The 21295-nt window shown below is 35.1% G+C and overlaps 1 protein-coding gene and 1 long non-coding RNA gene across 5 annotated transcripts in view; one reads left to right on the top strand and one right to left on the bottom strand.

Annotated features, from left to right (window-relative positions):
- The window catches only part of LOC118741686 (mucin-19), a 246228-nt gene that overhangs the window by 96791 nt on the left and 128142 nt on the right, over positions 1-21295 (top strand). The window lies entirely within an intron of this gene.
- Positions 6591-12664, bottom strand: LOC118741712. Of its 2 annotated transcripts, none has more exons than XR_004993333.1 (3): positions 12560-12664; positions 12230-12369; positions 6591-6702 (listed from the first exon to the last, which is right to left on the bottom strand). It is a non-coding gene; the product is annotated as an uncharacterized LOC118741712 (long non-coding RNA). The 2 variants fall into 2 exon arrangements; XR_004993331.1 differs by having other exon boundaries at positions 12230-12357.

The following is a 21295-nucleotide window of genomic DNA, read 5'->3' as shown; positions in this document are numbered from 1 at the left end:
AAAAAGGAAGACTTGATGAAATGTCTTCCGGCATTCATTAAAAAGTAATTCTCCTTAATTTAATGCGATGTCCTCTTAAATAGAATAGTGTCGATAAAGCGACCACTCTAGCCGACTAGAGTCCGGGTTCGAGGACAAGTCAGCGCAGACTTATATTTTTTCACTTTCAGTTTTTAGCTTACAATAAGGTAACCTAATAAAAATCGGCAGAATTCCTTTTTGATTTCATTCAAAAGAAAGTACCACTAAAAATAAGAGTGCTTTCTTCTTGAGGAAAACTCATTGATATGTCTTCTAACTTTTGTTCTGAGCATTTTATTAGGTGAGTTCGCTTTGTATATTTAAGCACATAAGGACCGGGCAAAGAAAGCCATGGCACTCTCGAGCACAATGAACGGACAAGCAGGCAGAAGGACTTATCTACACTTGGGACGAAAGACTAGCGCAACTTCGCAAAGGATAGAGGCAATTGACAAAGTTACCAGTATTTGGCCAAACTGGCAAACTGTTTTAACTATTTATTGTAAAAAAACAACAAGAAACAAATTACTTTAAACAACAGTAATATCTGTCGCTATTTGTGTAGCATCTCTAAAGTACCATTTCATCGACTGCTAATATCATTGCTTTAGCTGTTAGATATTTTTTTAAATGTAATCCCATTTGATTAAAATGGTAAAGCACATGGGAAGTTTGCCGAAAGTTCAGTACTTAAATAAGTAGGTATACATACATAAATGTGTATGTATATCAGATGTGTATCATTTAGAAAAGAGGCACTTCAGCCTTTTTAAAAGTTAGGGCAAATACCACAAGACGCATTTCAATATGAAGTACATAGAAAGTCAGAAATTGCATACTATCGCACATTTTAATGTATTTGTGTACATACATGGGTCACCACTAGGAATGGCAAAGAAAAATAAAATAATCGATTAATTAATCATATGATTAACCACAAGAAATTGAGAACTAATCGAATTTTCAAAGGCACCTTTTTACAGTTGAGGTTCACAAATACACTTTTCCATACAAAATTTCTAATTCTCTTGTTATTTAGCCTTAAATAAAATAAAACGAGTCTTTTTAGAGGCGATAATTTATTATTTAACCTGGTTTGCAAAAAAAAGTCCTGATAAGCGTTTTGTTGTTAAGCGTTTTCGTGCTGGCTGTAGAGTCAGCATTCGAAAACAGATGCTCAGCAGACGCTAGGGTTTCTAACATTTTCTAAAATGTTTATAGTACTTTTTCAAAAAAATTTTTAAAAATATAGTACACTTAAAATATTTATGGAATTTTATTTAAAAGAAAAAGTAAAAACACTTTTTCAGTATACATTAGGGCGGAGGAATTTGTTCGGGCCAAATTTTCGAAAAAATTCAAATTCTACGCTTAATTCTGTGCAAAAATGGCTTCATTTTTGGTATGCGTATATGAAGTCTGTTCACCATTTTTACTTAGAATCGAGCGTATCGAATATTTATGCCGTACACTTTTTTCGAAATAAAATCACTCCGCCCTAGCATACAAACATTTTTGTTTTTTACTTATGCATTCCCTGGCAGTTTTTAACAATCGATAGTTAAATATGCAAGTATCATATGCTCGATATGACCTTTTATTATAAAAAATATTTCACTTAACATAGTCATTTCAGTATTCCATTTTAATAAGCATTTTTTCTTGCAAACTGCTGATATATACTTTTATTTCTAACTGAATAAATATTGTATGCAAAAATACCATATTTTTTAACAACAGTATATAGTATGCCAACCGAGAAAAGAGGACAATACTATATATTATGGTACGTTTGGCAACCCTAGCAGGCACCGATGAGCCAACTAAATTACAGTGTTTTCGAACGTCCGTAAAGTTTTGGGTAAACAGCTTTCATTTCCTCCCAAGCGTTAAACAATTTAAATTAAAACTCATTTCATCTTGTGGATGACCCAAATCATTATCTTTTCGCCTTCGGTTGTGTACGAGAGATTCATGATAGGCCCAAATATCGAACTCATTTTGTACTGATTGTAGAGACAAATCGCTACCCGTTTCCATTGGATCATCTGCGTACATTATTATTTCATTTCGCAAGCATTTTATTACTAAGGCCAATCGTAACGAATTTTTGAAATTAATTTCTTTGAACCTCGGGTCGAGTAAATTTTATGCAGCTAGCAAAAAAGAATGTTCGATGGATGGATTTTAGACAACTGCAGAATTCATATTTCTTGGAAATATTTCTACGATTATTCTACAATTAATCGATTAACAATCGATTAAGGAAACATAAAACTACGATAAAATTAAATCGTTAATCGAACAAAAATAATCGAATAATTTAATCAAATGATTAATCGCTGCCATCTCTAGTCAGCACACACAGCTATCAACACATTTTCAGGCTGGATTACGTGTCGGTTTGAATTTTCATTTCATTTATTAGACAGCTTTGCAATGCACTGGCCTTTACAAATAGATATGCACTGAGCAAAAAATCAAGCGGAAACCTTAGTTGAGAGGCACAACTGTAAAGCAGAGAAGAACCATGCATACATATATTTGTACACATACATATGTATAAATATACTATACACATACAAATATCTACTTTAAATCTTTCAATGTGAGCAACCAACCAGTATTTATGTAAATTTCTTTTTTTAATACATATGTATGTATATATATTTTTTGCCCAATTTCTTTGCCTTCTTAGTGGCGTATGGCAACAAATGACGACGGTAAATCGAACATTGCCGTTTGTATGTGTTCGCCTTAAATATTTGTGTCACACACATGTTCACATCGAAGTGGTTACACGCCTAAATCCATGTTTGCAAATGTGTGTCGCTGTTGAGTATGTCTTAAGGAGATATGAGCATACTTGCCGTCATTTATGGTACTTAATACGAATACATATAGATGTGAGACGGTGCATCAATTGCCACAGTTGCAATGGAGAATAGGAAGGTATTTATTACAAGGACTTGCAACAGATACATTTACATTTAGCAACACTGACAAGAATTTCGCCTTTATATATATATATATATATATATAAAATACTAAGAAACTGATGCTGGAAGATATAGTATCTACTTACTGAGATCAAAACGAATTTTCTTTTAAATTTCTTTTTCTGGGTAATTTTTTGAGAAAATGGCATGTTTGTGTGTGTGCGACATACAATTTATTTTGATCACCTTAAAAAATTTCGTTGAATTTGTGCGATCTAAAAAAATTTTTATTTTTTCATACCCTAGGTAGCGACCCCTAAAAAATATTTAAAAATACTTTTAGTTTTCGTGGATGTCTTTATTTTGTACGAAATTTCGAGTTGTTGATATTTTTAAGAACCACCCTAATAAGTGAATTTATGCTTCGTGGAAGTGCAAGGAGATCCAAATGTAGGTACTTTGTATATGCACATGTTAAGCCATATAAATGCCGTATGATAGAAATTGATGCGGCATCGCAAATCTCTCCAATTCAGGTTGCGTAAAATATGCAATGAATTGGATTTTATTTTTGACTTTCCAAATTTTTGTGGTCTTATCGAAATCGAAATTGAATAGAAAGCAGTAGAAATGTTGAAAGGAAATTTAGTTACTAACATTTTAGACGACAGTGTTTACATGAGAGTGGAGGAAAATTTTCATTTAGTGTTAAGTTGCAAATTTTATAAAAAAAAATGTATGATTCATGATTCTCCAAGTATTAGTAATAATAATAACAATAACAATTTTGTGTTTGCACTTTTGCTAAGTATTGGGCTGAGCTTCTTCTCCAATTTTCGGCATTGCGTTCGACAAATGGAGGGAGCTACAGACTTACGCCGCCTCTGATCGGCAAGTGGTCTTTATGAGAAGTTTTTTCTTGACAGAAATGCATTCGAAGGTTTGTTATTTTTTGCCAAAGAGTGATTTTTGTTAGATAAAACTTTTTCTAATTTACACGTTGATCACACCAGAGATCGAATCCAGGTCTCACTCAACTAAAGCAGAGGCGAGGTTTCGAGGGGTTAAAATTGTCTTTGGAGAACTTGAAATGACATAAAAATATACATAAATAAAAAAAAAACGATTAGGTATGTATGACACCTTGTGAATCCTTAAAAATATATCTAGCCAAATATACATATGTACAACACCGCGACACTTACGACACCCGCGTCAATACTATGCGGAATTCATACATAAATGAATGAATCATTGATACTATGTTGATTTTTATGTACATAAATAAATTAATATTTACGAAATGCATAGCATACATTATTATTGTTTTGTGGCAAAAAATAAAAACAATAAATAGAAATAAATATATTTAAGTTATAACCAACATGCAAAGTGCCTTCGTATTTGAAGACTTGAGTGGTCTAAATCTATTTCCAGCTCATATGTTGCCAATATTATTTTACATCATTTAAGACAACTAAGTTAATAGATATAGGCCACTCGTACTACATAGAATTTATGTATTTACAAAGCTGCTTAAACAGTCAACATTCAAAGTAAAATTTAAAAATTTTCTATACTATGTATTTTACAACTCTTGTTTTTGAATACATTTTCACTCACATGCTTGGCAAATGAACATGCGAAAGTCCTTTATAAACAAATTTATCTGTTAAAGCTATAAGTGCATAAGTCTGCGCTAAAGATGAAATAAATATGTACAAGTTTATATAAAACTTAAAAATTACACCGTAGTTTGGCTAAAATGACACAAAAAACGCCGAGACACGTAAACTTAATTTTGGGATGTAAATTACGGATCTGTATACCATTTTTCTAGATCAGGTAATTTTTTGCAAGATATTCTTATTTGAAGTTAACATTGTGAATGTAAAAAAAATCTAACTTTAAGAGGGAAAAAATTTAAAAATAGCATAGTCGTACGTGGCGTATGCGTAACATCATACAACAAATTGTAATGCTGGATTACCACTCTTCTTTAGTAGCTTGATTTTTGTTTGTAAAAGAAGAGGCTTTAATGCAAATGACACAATTTAAAACTGTAATTTTTTTAGTTTTTTCTCATATATATCTCATACATAATTTCTGATATTAGAACTAAAAAGACCTGCTTTAGTAAAAAGTTCCAAATGAAAATCTCAGAAAGCGAGTATTGAATAAAACAGCTCCCCACCCTTGATTCCAGATATGACTACTGACGGTTTAAGGATGCGTGCTGTGTCCTCCCTGCAGGTATTTATGGATGTGGTTCCTAGCTTGCGATTCCTCTGGGCAGATGGCCCAGACTTAAGTATTAGAAATCTTAACCTAAGCTAATTAAAGCTTGAAGAGGTGGTGGAGGCCACCATTATAGTTATATTTTCAGATATCATGCAGCCCGCCTGTCAAACTGAATAAGAAAATCCAATGTGGTTAAATACTGCTTTGACAAGCTATAAATTTTGGTTGCCACAAAAAACTATAACACTCTGCTGGGTACCAGGCCATTGTGGAATCGAAGGACAAGAGGTCACTGACGACTTGGCACAGGAAGACTAGTTAACTGCCTTTTTGGAAACGGAACCATTCTGTGGTCACAGTTGGTCGTGTTCGAGAGCTTAGTCAGTAAACTTGTACTGGGGAGCGCTGGGTGGGCTATAGGCAGGAAAGACAGAAAAGTAGGGAGTGGCATTTTTTTCAAAATGCATTTTTGATACTGAAATATTCCTAGAGCATTTATTTAGTGGCATGACTGTCCGGCCTTGGCCAGTCAAAAATATATCTATTTAAAAGATGCAATAGTCGAACTCTTGCAAAAAATAATTCACCTACCAAGACCACTTTGCGATTTTGTGATTCGTTAGGGAAGCCAAAGGTATATTGGATTAAAGACTCTGTTTTCAAAAGATACAAAAAAAATTTCTTATGGCAGTGTCTTTTGTTCTGCATCAATTAGGTACTTCAACAACTAACTAACCCTTTGACCCGATCAATGGCTAGTTTGAAATAAAAAAAAATATCCTAGGTTATAATCCTTTAATTTAGAACCTAATGCATAAACATCTTTAAAAGAACCCAATAAAGATTATGTTTAGCCAAGAAACCTGTTTTTTTTTATTTAACTTAGATAAGGATTCTAACTGAGGAAAATACAAATTATCCTAATATAAGTGTCAAGAGAAAAGTCCATCTCCTGACAGCTAAAATTATTTATGTACAACAATTTCAACTTAATGTTTTGTTTCTATGTTTAGATCGTTAACCGCATACTCATGAATATGTATCAAAGGTAAATAAGTCTGCTGTTTTCTTAATATTTCACAATTTTTCTTTTGTATATACACATTAATATATTATTGTTATGCCACTAATATATTTTTGCAGACAAACACACATATAATTTACCAACACAAGACGTTACACACAATCACTATGCATATGTATCATATGCGCTAATGCAAATACTTGCGCTAATCTGAATATCACATTCATATGTACTATATTCATATTCTATAGACATGTTAATACAAATAACATACAAACATATTTTTGTACATAAGCTTAAGCAATCTTTGGTAATTAAAACTTTGATTTTAAAATCAAGGACATGCCCCTAAAAATATACCTGTTTTTTAGCCGTTCCATCAACTTCCTCCGGTATGGCATATGCACGTCCATTGGGCACAACTGGCGGTCCCTCAGATTTGCTCCGGCGTGATGGTGTACCACCACGTTCTTCAGACTGCGAAATTAATAGATGAAGAAATAAACTTCTATTAGGATCGAATAAGTTTATGTAAGTATTAATTTTTATTTATAAAAGATTGTTAACCAGAAACAAGGAGCGTATATTTATAGTAAATACTATCTTCAATTACATGCGCAGCATTTTCTGAATTATATAAAAAAGCCTTTCCCAAGATTACCCATGGAAACATGTATTTATTTCTTTATACAGGATTTAGCGCGTCCTAAAGTACAACTGGTACGATGAGGAATGCCACGAAGCTGCAGAGAAAAAAGATGCGGCCTGCAGGGTCATGATGCCATCGGGCGCAACGCGAGGAATGTGGGACCGCTATTAGGAACTGAAGAGGGAAGCAATACGTATTTGCCGCAAAAAGTGCAAAGAGCTTTAAATGCTAGCCCGTAAGAAAAACGACCAAAAATTTTAACAGAGAGTTGGCGATTTGCAGATGGTTTCAGGAGCAGGATGAACTCCTGTAAGAAAAACAACGGTGACCTAGCGACCGATGTACAGAACACACTTAAATTATGGAGGGAACACTTTTCCACCCTATTGAAAGTAGCAGTACTGAAAGGAGTGGATAAGATGAACCAACCCGACCACCCACGATGGCAATGGAGTCGATTCCCGACCACCTGACTGTGACGACGCGCGACTAGTGGCTAAAAAACAACTAAGCTGCTGGAGCTGACGGCCTTATAGCCGAGCTATTCAAGTACGGCGGCGAGGAGCTGATAAGGTGCATGCATCAACTCTTATGCAGAATATGGTTAGAGGAACGCACGCCCTTCGACTGGAATTTAAATGTACTCTGCCCAATCCGCCAGAAAGGCGTTCCAGCCTATCATTTAATTAGGAACCAGCATTAACACCGAAAATAATGACCCCTATATGTTTTATTGTCCGTTCAGTTCGTAATTTATTAAATATTATGTTACCAGGCTAGTCTGATCTATGTTTTTAGTGCGAATAAAACTACATTATTCCACTTTCTGGCCCAACTTTTCGCTAAAACATTTTTAGCATCTTCAGTGGCAATCCAGCTTTATTAAACCACCACCCAACGAAATCCAACGCAGAATCACTCTTGCACAACAACTGCTACTTTGGATGGAGTAGGAAATTCAGAAGTAAATTTTTCTCTAGACGTACGAAACCCGCACTCTATGAGTCACTCATCATGCCCGTATTGGTAAGGGGCGTAGATGAGACGGGCCTTGGAGAATTAGAAAAAATGTTATAGAAGATTTATGGGCCTTTATACATTGGCGACGGCGAGTACCACAGACGTTGGGATGATGAAATGTATGAGCTCTAAAACGACATCGACATAGTGCAACGAATTAAAATACAGCGGCTCCGCTGGCTTGGCCCTGTCGTTCGAATGGAAACCGACGCTCCAGCTCTGAAAGTATTAAACTCGGAACCCGCTGGTGGTAGTAGAGGTAGAGGGAGGGCCCCTTCTACGTTGGAAATATCAAGTGGAGAAGGACTTGACTTCACTTGGCATTTCCATTTGGCGTCATACAGAAGATAAACGACTAGCGTGCTTTGTTGAACTCGGCCAAAATCGCTGAGGCGGTTACAGAGGCAAATAATAACAAGGAACCGTTTTAGGTTCTTTTGAAATGGCTTTCCAGCTACTTGGATTTATTTATTGATTTTCTTCTGGAATCGAGTTTTGGTTTTTCCTCTACCGTTTTTGGGGTCGTTTGGAATCGAGTTTCGGTTTTTCTGGAACCGTTTTCCGTTCCGTTAGACCCGTTTTTGGTTCTTGTAAAAACCGGACCCATCGGTTCTCTAAATGACCAGTTTCTCCGGTTCCAGCACCTCGGTTCTGTGCATCACTGATAACGGTAGACGCTTTATCGATTTTGACCAACCTTTATTCAATTATTTTATTAAGTCAAACTGAGCATATTATCGTAAATACATATGTACATATTTCAAATTCGGGAAAACCACTCCGGGTATAAAAAGTTCGGTTCAGTTCCGTTGATTGCGTGTATTACCTTTTGCATATTAATAAACGAAATGAAATGGAATAGTAAGATTAAGGATGCATGTATTTATGTACTTTAAAAACCCTCAATCCATTTCAAACAATTTTAGAACCGCATGAGTAACTAAGTATGTGCGACAATTCTAGCATTAAGAGCTCGTTAATTGACGTAAATGTGCGCTTAGCGTATTAACAAACCATGAAATTTAAATAAATTCTAAATTCTAAATGTCACAGGTGGATTGAGCTGCGGTTAACTGCATTATAAAAAACGAAAAAAAGCTTACTCGTATGCGTTGATTATGAAGCATGTGGGAAGTAAATACATACATACTCGTATGTATGTATCATTGTACGTACGCACGTCTGCCTGTGTTTTGTGTGGTTTACATTTGAGTTTCGGTAAATAGAAATTAGCATTTTTACAACTAAATAAACAAGGTTTACCGAGTTGTTTTTACCATTGCAGTTAAAATATTTACCGACTACTTATTTATCAAATGCGAAAGTGGCACACGATAGCACATACATACATACATACAAGCGCTCTTACTTGTGATTACTATGTTCGTACAAATGCCATTAAGTGGCTTAGAAAATTCCATGTTAAAAAAAAAAAAACTTTTTTAAACCAACTTTGATTCATACGGTAATCGTCCTTGCCAAGGCACATCTCGTCGCGCCACACAAAACAAGGACACGCTCGACTCTTGGCGAAGCACAGACAATGCTGACTGTAATTTTTAAATGATGGACACGAAGTCTGACACACATATGTACATAGCTGTTTTTTCATATATTTATATGAGTATCAAGCATAAATGCATATTATATAGAAATAATGGAAAATGGGTATTTTATGAAGGCGATCATGAAATGACTAACAATAAAAAGTTATTGTTTTCACAAACACACAGTATCTACTTTTGTGTAAGGGGCGACAGAATGGCGGTCTTAATGCTGCTATATTTGCTTAACTTTATATTCATGCAAATGACTATGACATTTGTAGTTTTATTAATGCGACAGACATTTATAAACTTACATTGTGCTAAAGTATACTCATAATGATGAATATCTGTAAGTCGATATTTACTGTATAGCTTGTTAAAAGAACAACATAATCCAGAAATAATTATGTTAAATGCGGCGGATCTAGGTGCAGGCTCAGTCATCACCAAGACGCTAGAAGAGTCGGAAACCAATTCCGTCTGAGTCCCTCTGGGTGTCAGGGCGAGCGGTCAATGGGTGTCGGCTTGATTAATGTAGATGTTGGCCGGAATCGCTAGAACCAGAAAGGGTTGTTCACTTATCTTTTTGGTCTTCTGCGTAAAGCTTTCAGGTCTGACTACAGGACCAGTACATAGCGACCAAGATTTTGGAATGCTTCGGCAGCCAAGATATTTCTGGACTAAAGAGTGATATACGATCTAAAAGAGGAAGCAATGAGCTTGGCTAATATACCACAAAGCTCACTTTCTATGACTTTAAGTCCTGAAGGGTAAAGAGTGGGACTTTGTGAAAAGAGCTAGAATTGGGGATGCGCCCGCCCCGCTCAGCAAAGTCACTAAGCAAGCAGGCTACGGAGATTTTTCACCTTAGCACAGAGCATGACGACACACGCAGTGAAAAGTGGACCCTGCGACCCACCTCCATGCTGTTACAAGTACTGGGTGACATTATGACATTAATAAATAAAATGTCTACGCCGACTAGACTTTGGCATTTTATATTTAACGCTACAGCGTTTCTAATGCGGAACAAAAAGAATCTCCACTTGCGTCTGCGTGCCGGTCTATGTGTCTCCCTCGTCGGATGAGTTCGACGTACTGCAGTTTAAATTTACCTACACAAAACTGTACAGTTCGATTCGATAGGTCCGAGGAACCGTAAATGCTGGTATGGGTCCATTGTGTCATAGAGAGTCATAACTTATGGCCTTGAAAATATAGTCTTGCGGAGGTACTAAGAGAGAAAAGCCCGTGATTCAAGAGACTCTCTTAGTGAAATTGTATAATACGTCATATCAGATCACAAAAGCTGTCTCATCTGAGGGAACTGTCATCAATATCGGACGATTTTACGATATATGTATAGGACCAAAGGAGGGACAGGTATGGCCTCAATAAACAAGGACATTGAATAGGCTTGAATGAAGAAGACCAAAGCTGTTCATGGAGAAATTTTGCCAAAAAGTGGAAGGCCATCATGAATCGTTATAATTCAGCGAATCCTCGCTTACGCTTCTTCTCAATTGCTCGTTTCCCATCGAATTCTATACCATGTTAATCTACTTGCGTTGGCCTGCAGACTATCCTGTTTCTCCTGGTAAACTACTGCGAACTGAATAACTGGATGAACAACTGGTTTAAGCCCGATAAGTCTGTACAACTTCAAAGATTCGCAAATGGGCCATATTGCTGACTCAGTGCGATCTACGTGAATCAAGTAGACTTTGGATATTTTTCAGAACTTGAAAAATTCTGCGTAGGCAACGTTTATTCGGCAATGAGAAAAAAATGCTGACGTGTCTGCCAAGATTTTCAGACTGATGATTTCTTATGCCGCAAATCGCACCGCCATCAGGCAAGGAAGCTTCGGCTATTTTTAAACAGGTGTATGAGTGTCCACCATTCTTTGGGCATTTCGACTCCATACCTGAAGAAACGGACCGGGTGCCTACCGAGACTGGCTACCATCATTGGATCCTTTAAACATTCCTGTAAGGATAGAGTTCAAGGGCGTGTCTGCATTAATATTTTAGACTGACTGACTTCTGCAGCATAGTTGTAGCCGAGGTAATCACCATAAAGGTAGTCAATTGCCGGCACTCTAGTTTATTATCTACCAGAAGGGTAATTCCATTACAGCCAAATCAAAGTCAGATCTTTATCATCGCTAATGGTGCGACAGAAATTGGTCGATGAATGTCTGGCCTTACTCTGGGTACCTTATTGATTACTTTCAAGTCACGCTGAATCGGGTTGTTTGCATAATGACTGGCTAGGTCATATCTTCTAATAAAAAAGTGTAAAACTAGTTGTGGTGCCAGTGGACTTTTCCTAGATTGATAGGATTTTATTCGGCTCAGCTTGGGCTATGAAACAACCCCAAATGCTTAGTTCTTCTGGTTGATAGTTGACCGCCGGGTATCAAGGAGCTTCTTCAGTGGGCTGGGCGGCAATGCTCTGTTCTGGCAGGGATCCGGACAGGGCATGGTTCATCAGAAACCAATTCGTTGCGCCTTATTATAATTTTGAGCTCCCATTGCCCTAGCCTCGTGGAAGATGACATTTGTAAGGCTGAAGTTTTACCAAAACTTCCCAGGAACTTAATTGGCTAGAAATTAGCAATCTAAGTATGGACTTTATTTTCAGTAGTATAATAATAAAGTTTTTATACGGCTATTGAAGTCATCACATCGGATGATAGGGAATAGTGTATAAATCAAAATCCTAATTTTACATTGTAAAGAATAATTCTTATATATTTACATATATATTTTTTTTATGTACTCACCCTTGCTAACCGATTGGCATGTCCACCTCTCGCATCTGTATACTCCGAACCAATAATGAACTCGTGCGACTTGTATGCCAATTCGGGACATTTTTTTCGCCTGGGTAACGGTGGCTCATTCGTTGGACCTGTTAATGAAGCTTAAGATAGTTTTGAATAGTAACTGAAGTTAAGCGTTCAAGCACATTGAAGTTTTCATAAAAAGTTTTACAAATTTTTAAATACTTCTACATATTTATGTACATATATAAGTAGTTGCAAGTAGCGTAAGCACATAAACTTTAAATTAATTTAATACATAATTTAGTTATACAAAGAGTTCAAACTCACCGATAAATTGACTGGGATTGGGCGCTGGTGCACGACGCACCACTTCAGGCCGCGAATTGCCAGTGAACTCATGCCAGCGATAAGTGCTCCGATACTCCGAATGGAGCTGCTGGAAATGAATAAATTGAAAGTGTAAGGAATTTATTTGGATGTTGTAAGTAATTTATGCTTAAAATTAAGGACTTATAAGGACAGGGTGTCAACCAAAAGACATAACGTCACCTGAAATGCAAAAAGACGTAATAACATCGCAACTGAATTCTAAAAGCGGTGACTAATATTTTAATTTTTTTTTCATAAAATGATGTGGAGAGTTGTAATTCCATGAAATCCATCGTATAAATCAAAAATTGAATTTTGAATTTTTTATTAAATAGTTATGACTTTTTGCATTTCAACGATGATATTTTTTACGACTTTTTGCATTTCAGCAGTAAAACCACCAATAGTTTTTCAAAATAGTTAATCTCTGCTACTTTATCAAGTGTGCCCGATTTTTAAAGCATTGCTGCCAAGGTATTTGATTATCAAAAGTATTCGACACTTCGCATCACACACATTACTGTCTACATACTTTAGATTCATGTGCTTTGCAGTGTACAATTCTACCCCACGGACCCTAATGACAATTCATATCACACAAAAAAGCACTAAAAAGTGAGTTAACTTCCATCCATGAGTTGTAGTCATCCAGTACAGGCAAAATAAAATCTGTTTTCCTTTTATCCCCAAGACTTACAAATCGAAGTAGGGTTTCACATAACTTTGTGCAAAGTGCAATATGAAATTACTCAAGGGATGACAGCAACACTAAAACCGGCTGAAAAAATTTGCTTTCCTTTGGCGACTTTCCAGTTTTTGTTTATATCTTTTACCAATGCATTTGGAAGCCACAAACAGCACAGACAACTACGCTTAATGGTTAGCCATTGCGGTTGACAGAGAGGACATATGTAAGCGAACACGAGGCCTTTCAGCAGCGGATAAACACATTCAAGCACATACGCAGAAATACTGCCAATATATGCACGTACAGCCTTGGCCAAAAGTATTAGGCACACCAATATGTACATATATGGAGCGTTCCATACCGAAATGTACGGGGTTCACACTTCATGTGTTTGATTTGTTTAAAATTTTTGGGGTTTATGGAAAAACAAAAATAATATGTAAATAAATATGAAATTTGAGCTTGAATAATACATTTTTAAAAATGTTACAGCACAAAAACAAAAACAAATCGATTTAATAGTTTTCCAAATATCTCGAGAACGGGGCGAGGAAAAAAGTTGACAAATAATCAAAATGCTCTTTTTTCTTAAAAAATTTTTCACATACAAATTTTTTGATAAACAAATTGGTTTCTGAAAATATACCATCTCAAAAAAAAAATAAAATACTCTATGAAAACAAATATTTTTTTTTTAATTTTTTTTTTTCTTGAAAAATTTTTCCCATACAAATTTTTTGATAAAAAAAATTGGTTCTTGAAAATATGCCATCTCAAAAAAAAAACTAAAAAAATCACAATGGTAGCTCTGAGTGTTGCGCAATATTTAAGTATGGTATTTCGGGGTGCACTCTACCATAATTTGAGTTGTGATGAGTTAAAATGAGAACATTACAAATTTAAAAATTCTTTTTAATATTTTTTTTCATATTTTTTTTTTTGCAGTTTTGTAGCCCATTAAATTTAAGTATAACAAAGTGCAAGCTTTAAGTGATTGCAAAACTAGCGTTATTTTTTTTTTTTAATTTTCTTTGAAAACGGTTTTGCGCATTTTCTTCCATAAGAAAAAAGTGCAAAAAGCCGTCAGCATAAAAAATATCAAAGCAATTTTGCAGTAGCTTAAAACTTGCACCTTATTATACGAAAATTTAATGTGCTACAGAACTGCATACTCAAAAAAAAATCCCAAAAAAAAATTTTTTAAAATTTGTAAATTTGTAATGTTCCAATTTTACGCAACTTTGGTGTAAAAAACATTCATAACTGCAAATCTTTACCAAAATTTCAAACTTTTTATTCAGGATCTTTAGAAAAAAATTGGTATGCAGTTTTGTAGCCCATTAAATTTGAGTATAATAAAGTGCGAATTTCAAGTTCTTTATTATATGTTCTTTGTTAGACAATGAACTAGGCTTTTATAAAAAAAAATATTAAACATTAAATAAACAAAAAAAAAACAAAAAATTTTAAATCATCATATATTGGTGCGCCTAATACTTTTGGCTCAGCCTGTACAAATGCACAACAGCAGTAATCCTTGTGGCTGCTGCTGTTGGCTCATGATTAATGCATTTGCAATGCCCACATGACAGCTTGTAACCAAAATTGAATTTATACAAATCACAACAATAAAACAAAAAAGGAGGCAAAAATGGGTAGGACAGTTTTGAGGGAAAAACTAGCACTCTACATGTGTGCAATACATACATATAGTACATAGATAGCAGACAGCCAATGACAAGCTGCAAATACACACACACAAACGTGATGCTTACATCGACTTAAAGCAATGAAGGTTCTGCTGCCTCAAAGTATTTAAGTGCTGTGTACACTTTTAGTAGATTTACACTGCTGGAAGGATTAAAATCAGTTGAGGTGAATCTGTGACTTTAAGTGAGCAGAAAACCAATAAGAAAAATAAAGTGCATATTGAAACAGCTGCCTGCCTGCAATCAAAAGCCAAAAGTCATTAAATCACCGCCCTAGCCAACCAACCTACTGCTCTGGGATAAGCTGCGCTGCAATTTAAATCTAAAATTGCGTTTAAAAAATTTGTGACTCCCCAAAGTGGTTTGCCAACATTCCAGTTAGCATGCAACCTGACAAATGTAAAGTTGATAAGCGCGCAGCTAAAACAATAAAAAATAACTAACTGCATAAAAAAAGAATCAGCTTAACGAGCAACTTTGCTTTACGAGCGGCAGCGGTGGGTCATTTGTACACCCGCCCACCTACCTACAAACATACGTAAATACATACATACAAAAATACTGAACAACAAACACATGAAAGCAAATATCGAAGTACATTTATAACAGTAATCATTGCATCATCCTTGCGCCACCCTTTCACCTCTGCAATCACACTGACCGACAAACGAGTGGTCTACGTAAATTGCCCGGCCAAGTGCCAAACAGCTGACTGCATTGCGTCGCACGCTGGTCATTGGCTGTTACATAGCAGTCACCACTAAGGGGTGGATCAAACAATTAGCTAAGTTTACGACTGGCATGGCAGCGGCGGCAGTATTGGAGGCGACGAAGGTGGCGAGTACGGTGACGGCAACAACAGACCTCAAATGGCCAAGTGCAGCCGGCAGGTTTTTGTATTGATTTTATGGAGTTAAATAAGTGGGTTAAGCGGTGCAGCAGTAAACAATTGGCTGCCACCAAAAAAAATACGAAAGCCAAGTCAGAAAATGTGGAAAACACGAGTACTTGTAATAAATAGCTATAACGAGGTGGAAATTCAAAATGGTAGAGCAATAGGGAGTTGACAATGCAATTTGAAGGCAATTGGCTTTAGGGACGTACAAAGAGCGCAGTGCGTACAGTGTGTGCGATGATTAAAAGTACTATGGCCTTTATTTTATTTTTTATAATATTACACTTCTTAGTTATATGTTTAGTATATACTAAATTATATATATTATGATTAATTGGTCTTATTTCAAAATTTTTAAGATGGAGTAAAAACGTTGATTCTTTGACTTAGCGCAAAACAAATTTTAGGGGCTTTAAAGTGCGGCACAAAGACGGCAATAGTTGACGGGTATTCGACTATCGACCAAAGCCATGTATTATTTAGCTACTCAACCTCGTCGTATCGGCACAATACACATTAGTCTGTTAGCAAAAACAAAAGTTCAATGTCCAGATTTGATGCCTTTCGACTATTTGCTTTTTCAACATGCGAAAAATAATAATACGGCAGTTAGGAAAGACACACCTGGAAACTTGGTAAGGAATTTGGGGCGAAACTATTACGTACTCATTTTATAGGTAGTACCAGGTTGACCGAGCGTTGCCCGTAGTGAATATATGAACTTTTTAAAGTTTTCATTTTGGCAATAAACAAAAAAAAAAGTTGGATTTCGATACCTATTAAGTAAATTCCTTACTTTAAAGTTTAGGTGGCAACCCTTTCCCGAATGCGCTGGAATGAATGGTACATATCTTGAGCGTATATGTACTATGTATACATAAAAAAAAATTGCTGATTGAAATTAACAAAATAAAAATGGTTATTACATAGAAGCGTGGCAACGCTGATGGAAAATGTTTTCGAACCAAAGTTCCCAACAATATCTTTGATTTGATATCCATATTGTGATGTTTAGATAAATTGTGTAAAATCGAAAATAAGTGGCAACCTTACAGTATTATCCTAAGAGATAGTGTTTTGTATAAGAGAAAGCATTGTTTAAGTACCTCCTCTTGGTGCCCATGAATAGTAATATTTTAACTTTTTTTCTAAACAAAAAATTAAATAATATGTGATTCAAAATAGGTGGCAACCCCATTAAAAATATAAACGAGATGGATTTTTTAATTAAATTGCAACTAATTTCGAATAGGTGGCAACTTTATACGAGTCTTCTCGGAGATAACGCCTATTCAGATAACCTTAAAATGGATATATATATCTATACAATAATTGCTCATTTAATGTAATAAGATGTATGTATCATCATCATGGTAAGGGATTAAGGTAATCTTCAAATCATCTCCTAAAGGGGTATAAGCTAATTACATAGACTCGTCGACTCTGACATTCGAACTATATATCTTAAGCAGTGATGGACACACTTAGGTACTTTGGTATTTAAGGTACCAGTTTGGATACCAGATATTCCGATACTAAGTACAGTATGCCTTCGGTAAAAGCAACCGGTGAAATTTCGGAAAGATGTGTTGAGTGAAGTTGTTGCAATAACAGATATGAGAATTTAAACCGGTAATACATGTATCAACAGTAAAATAATATTACTATGGTTAAACAGTAAGAGTAAAATATATTATTATGGTTATTAACAAAGCTGCAAAAGCTATTTAGACTTATAAAAGGTTTCGTGGTAAAATTAAGAGCATGCGATATAATCATCCCTAATTTTACTGTCACGAGATTACAGATTATCAAAGATGGAACGCGGGATAGGTGCAAGAATTTTCATTGATAAACTCTATTTGGAGCTATCCTTTCCCCTACCGGATAATTTCCACGCGGAATTCTACGGTTGATGAGGCGGTAAGGTCCACAAAACAATATGCATCCGTGAGAATGGTGAAAATGGTTTAATTAAGCTTCGCGGCAATATAGGCGCGCCCTCTTCCGCGGTTAGATTCCAAGTTGTAAGAGACTTTAGGTAAGAGGTGGTATCCATTTATCATCAACTCCAAATTACCCTAATACTTCTGAATAAGGCAGCGGAAGCAAAAGGCGACTCTCACTAAATATGAGAAATTAAAGTTGAAGCAAAAAGGGAGCAAAGCAAAAATATAAGATAATTTCTTTCAATAATCACATTTCGACACACTGTTTTCGAGCACAAATTATTATTCATCTCTACTCATTACCAATGGCAGGCACGTAGCTAAGAGTGCACTTACTCGCCTATTTTTGTATATGAATATGTAAACTTGCATGCAAACACATCAATTGACAATTGTATTTGTAAACCAATGTTACTTGGGATTGGCGTTTTACTGCCACTGATACTGCCATGCGCATAAGTGCAGTACATTAGGGTGGTCCAAAATAAATAAAGGCGAAATTTTAAACCTCTCACTAACTAGGATTGTTCTATGGCCAAAACAAACAAATGGTAAAATAAACAATTGGAAATTATTACCGGAGGTATCCTGAAGAGAAACAGAGTTTTCAGATCGCAATTTGAGCGACCCTTAATATTTTTTGTTTTCAAAATAAAAAAATCCGCGCTATATTTTTTTCTATATAAAACCAATTTAGTGGGTAAGAGCTCTAAAATTCAGGTCTTACTTTTTTCACGTGCATTTTGGACCATCCTAATGTATATACGTATGTAAAAAAAAATGTGTGTGATTGTACATATTTTGTATCAGTACAGCCATGCACTGCTGTTTTGCTTATTTGCTAGTAAGGCGCAAAAAATTTAATTGCCATAAAACATGCAAACAATGCACCAACTACAGAGCTCGTATTACAATAAATTCTTTATGAAGAGAAAAGCTTACATACCCCATGTATTTAAGTACATATGTATTGTACTTAAATGTATGTACGTACTGGTATACATTTGTAAGTAAAAATAAATGAGTATGTCATAGACAATAATGCTTTCGCACAACACGTGCCTCTGCTGCAGGCGGTTATGGCTCAGCGCTATTCCGTGCAGGAATTCCATTTGAAAGTAATGCAATAATAATTGATTTTTTTATAATTTAAAATTGCAGATGCTCAAATATTTTACGTGTCCAAAGCAATTGTCAAGACCGACAATGCATATACGCAGCAAAATTGATAGTAGAAACCACGGAAGCTATACCACAGCCTATTCACGAATTTATAAGTGATAATAAAATCCGTTGGATTAGGGGTTGAGGAACTTTTGGCAAATAAATGTGTAAGAAATAGTTCCGATACTAACAAGACAATATTCTTATTAAGCCTCATCGAAAATTCCTTGTCGTTTAAAGAATAAATGGAATGCCGCATTATACTAAAGCCAGCATTTCGACATACATAAGCTACTATTCCATACGAACACAGATATGTACATAGTTAGATAGATATTACTTTTCACTAGAACCCTAACCCATAACATTTTCTAACTAAACTTGACTGGCAATTCATATTTAAATATTTCATTTAGCTTGTCTATAAGTTAAACAAATACAACTTTCCAAAAGGTGGCATTGTGACACAAATTACAATTAACTGATGAGTTAAGTTGCGTTTAATTTTTTGAACAGTGGCAACTTCTAAATACATAACCACCTTTTAATAATTCATTTGACTAATTAAATAATTAACATAAAATTTTTTTAAGGTGGCAACCCTCTTCAAATATTACTGATTTAAACTAAAAAAATTATTTAAATTTCCTACGTTTAAATAGGTTGCAACGTACTTCAAAATATTTTCAATAGCTACGCTCTTACGTCTGTCACACATATGGTGGTAAATATTACAATTACCATAGTTTAAATTGAGTTTTATTTTTTTTAAATAGGTGGCAGCCTTCCAAGATGTACTTAAAAAATTATGCATTTTCCAAACCATTTTGGTTGATACTCATATTGCAATAACTCATTTAGCTTTTCAAATAATTTTAATAACACTTATTTTTGAAAGGGTGGCAACTATTTTCGAAAAACTAAAACCTCGTGGCACATTTCGTTTTTCAAAATCGAACGAACGGTGCGGATCTAATACCATTGATTATTAAATAATTTGAATTAAATTTTTTAACAGGTGGCAACTCTTTTCGAAAAAATTAAACCTTATTGCGCATCTATAGGGCAAGCCCTTTAACTTGACACTTAATTTTTGAAAATCTAATAAACGGTGCATATCTGATGACCTGGACAAAAAATTGCTTCGCGTATTAAATATATAGATTATAAAAAATATATATAAATAGGTGGCAGTCTTCGTTGAAATATTTCTGTATGGAAGCTATTTCATTTGATAACAAATTTGTTTGATTTGGTTAAGCGGTTTGTTTATTATTACGAATGCACTTTTAATGCGGACTTAAAAATATTTGGCCAAGTTTAACTTTCATCGCTGGACTAAAAAAAATAAAAGTCCGGGCTGACTGATTATTTTATTTCAAATAAAATAAAAGTCCAAAGATAACTTTTTTAAAGACTTTTTATTGTAAAAGTTATAAAAGTCCCGGTCCCTTGTTTAAATTTTTTAAAAAAGGCCACTGCAACTACATTATATTACTAAATACATTAAAAAATTAATAAAAATGAATACTTAAGGATCTAAAAAAGTTTAATAAAGAATTGCAGACAGTGGTATTCAAACCCACGACCTCGTGTCTCGCTTAATCCGCAATATGCCTGGCTACAGCTTTGATCATATCAACTGCGCCGTTAAGGCGGATGAACGTTGTCTATGCTTTAATTTTGTATTCCTAATATAAAGAATGTAGTTATCAAATCTGTATAGGCGTTCTACAATATCTGCTTGCCTTTGTGATTTAGAAGAACAAAAAGAAAAATTAGATAGTATAATAATAATAATTCATGAATATTTACTGGTGATTTCTGCAAGTGTGGACGACTAAATTCATTCACAACAAGAACACAAACATAATTCCTAGAAAAAAGCTTATCTTATATCAATTTCAAGTGCTGATAATTAACATGAATATTTTGTGCTAAATGACTCCTAATTAATACTAACTACTAGAATTTGTTCTGCAAATCTACTAGGAGCCACCGGCGTTTCCACCGACGCTTTCAACGGCACGTTACGGTAAGCAAATTGTTTGAAATAGAAAAAAATTGCTAATAACCTACAATTTTGATGTGAATGACAGCTACGCACGCGACGCTTACCAACCAAGAATGACTAGAGCAGACTAACTGACTGCGTTGCGCATTTTAGCCGGTTTAACTGAAGCAACGCTGGATTATGATTAAGGGAACGCATTGAGAGGGTTGGTTTCTTATTTGATTTAGTGTATTTCAAGGAACAGAGGTACGCTAAGTGTAGTGGTACCATAACAA

The sequence above is a fragment of the Rhagoletis pomonella genome, unplaced genomic scaffold, assembly GCF_013731165.1.
Source record: "Rhagoletis pomonella isolate Grant_MI unplaced genomic scaffold, Rhpom_1.0 Rhpom_scaffold_00001, whole genome shotgun sequence".
Classification (NCBI taxonomy): Eukaryota; Metazoa; Arthropoda; class Insecta; order Diptera; family Tephritidae; genus Rhagoletis; species Rhagoletis pomonella.
The sequence above is the reverse complement of the archived record's forward strand: the minus strand, read 5'-3'. Positions and strand labels throughout refer to the sequence as shown.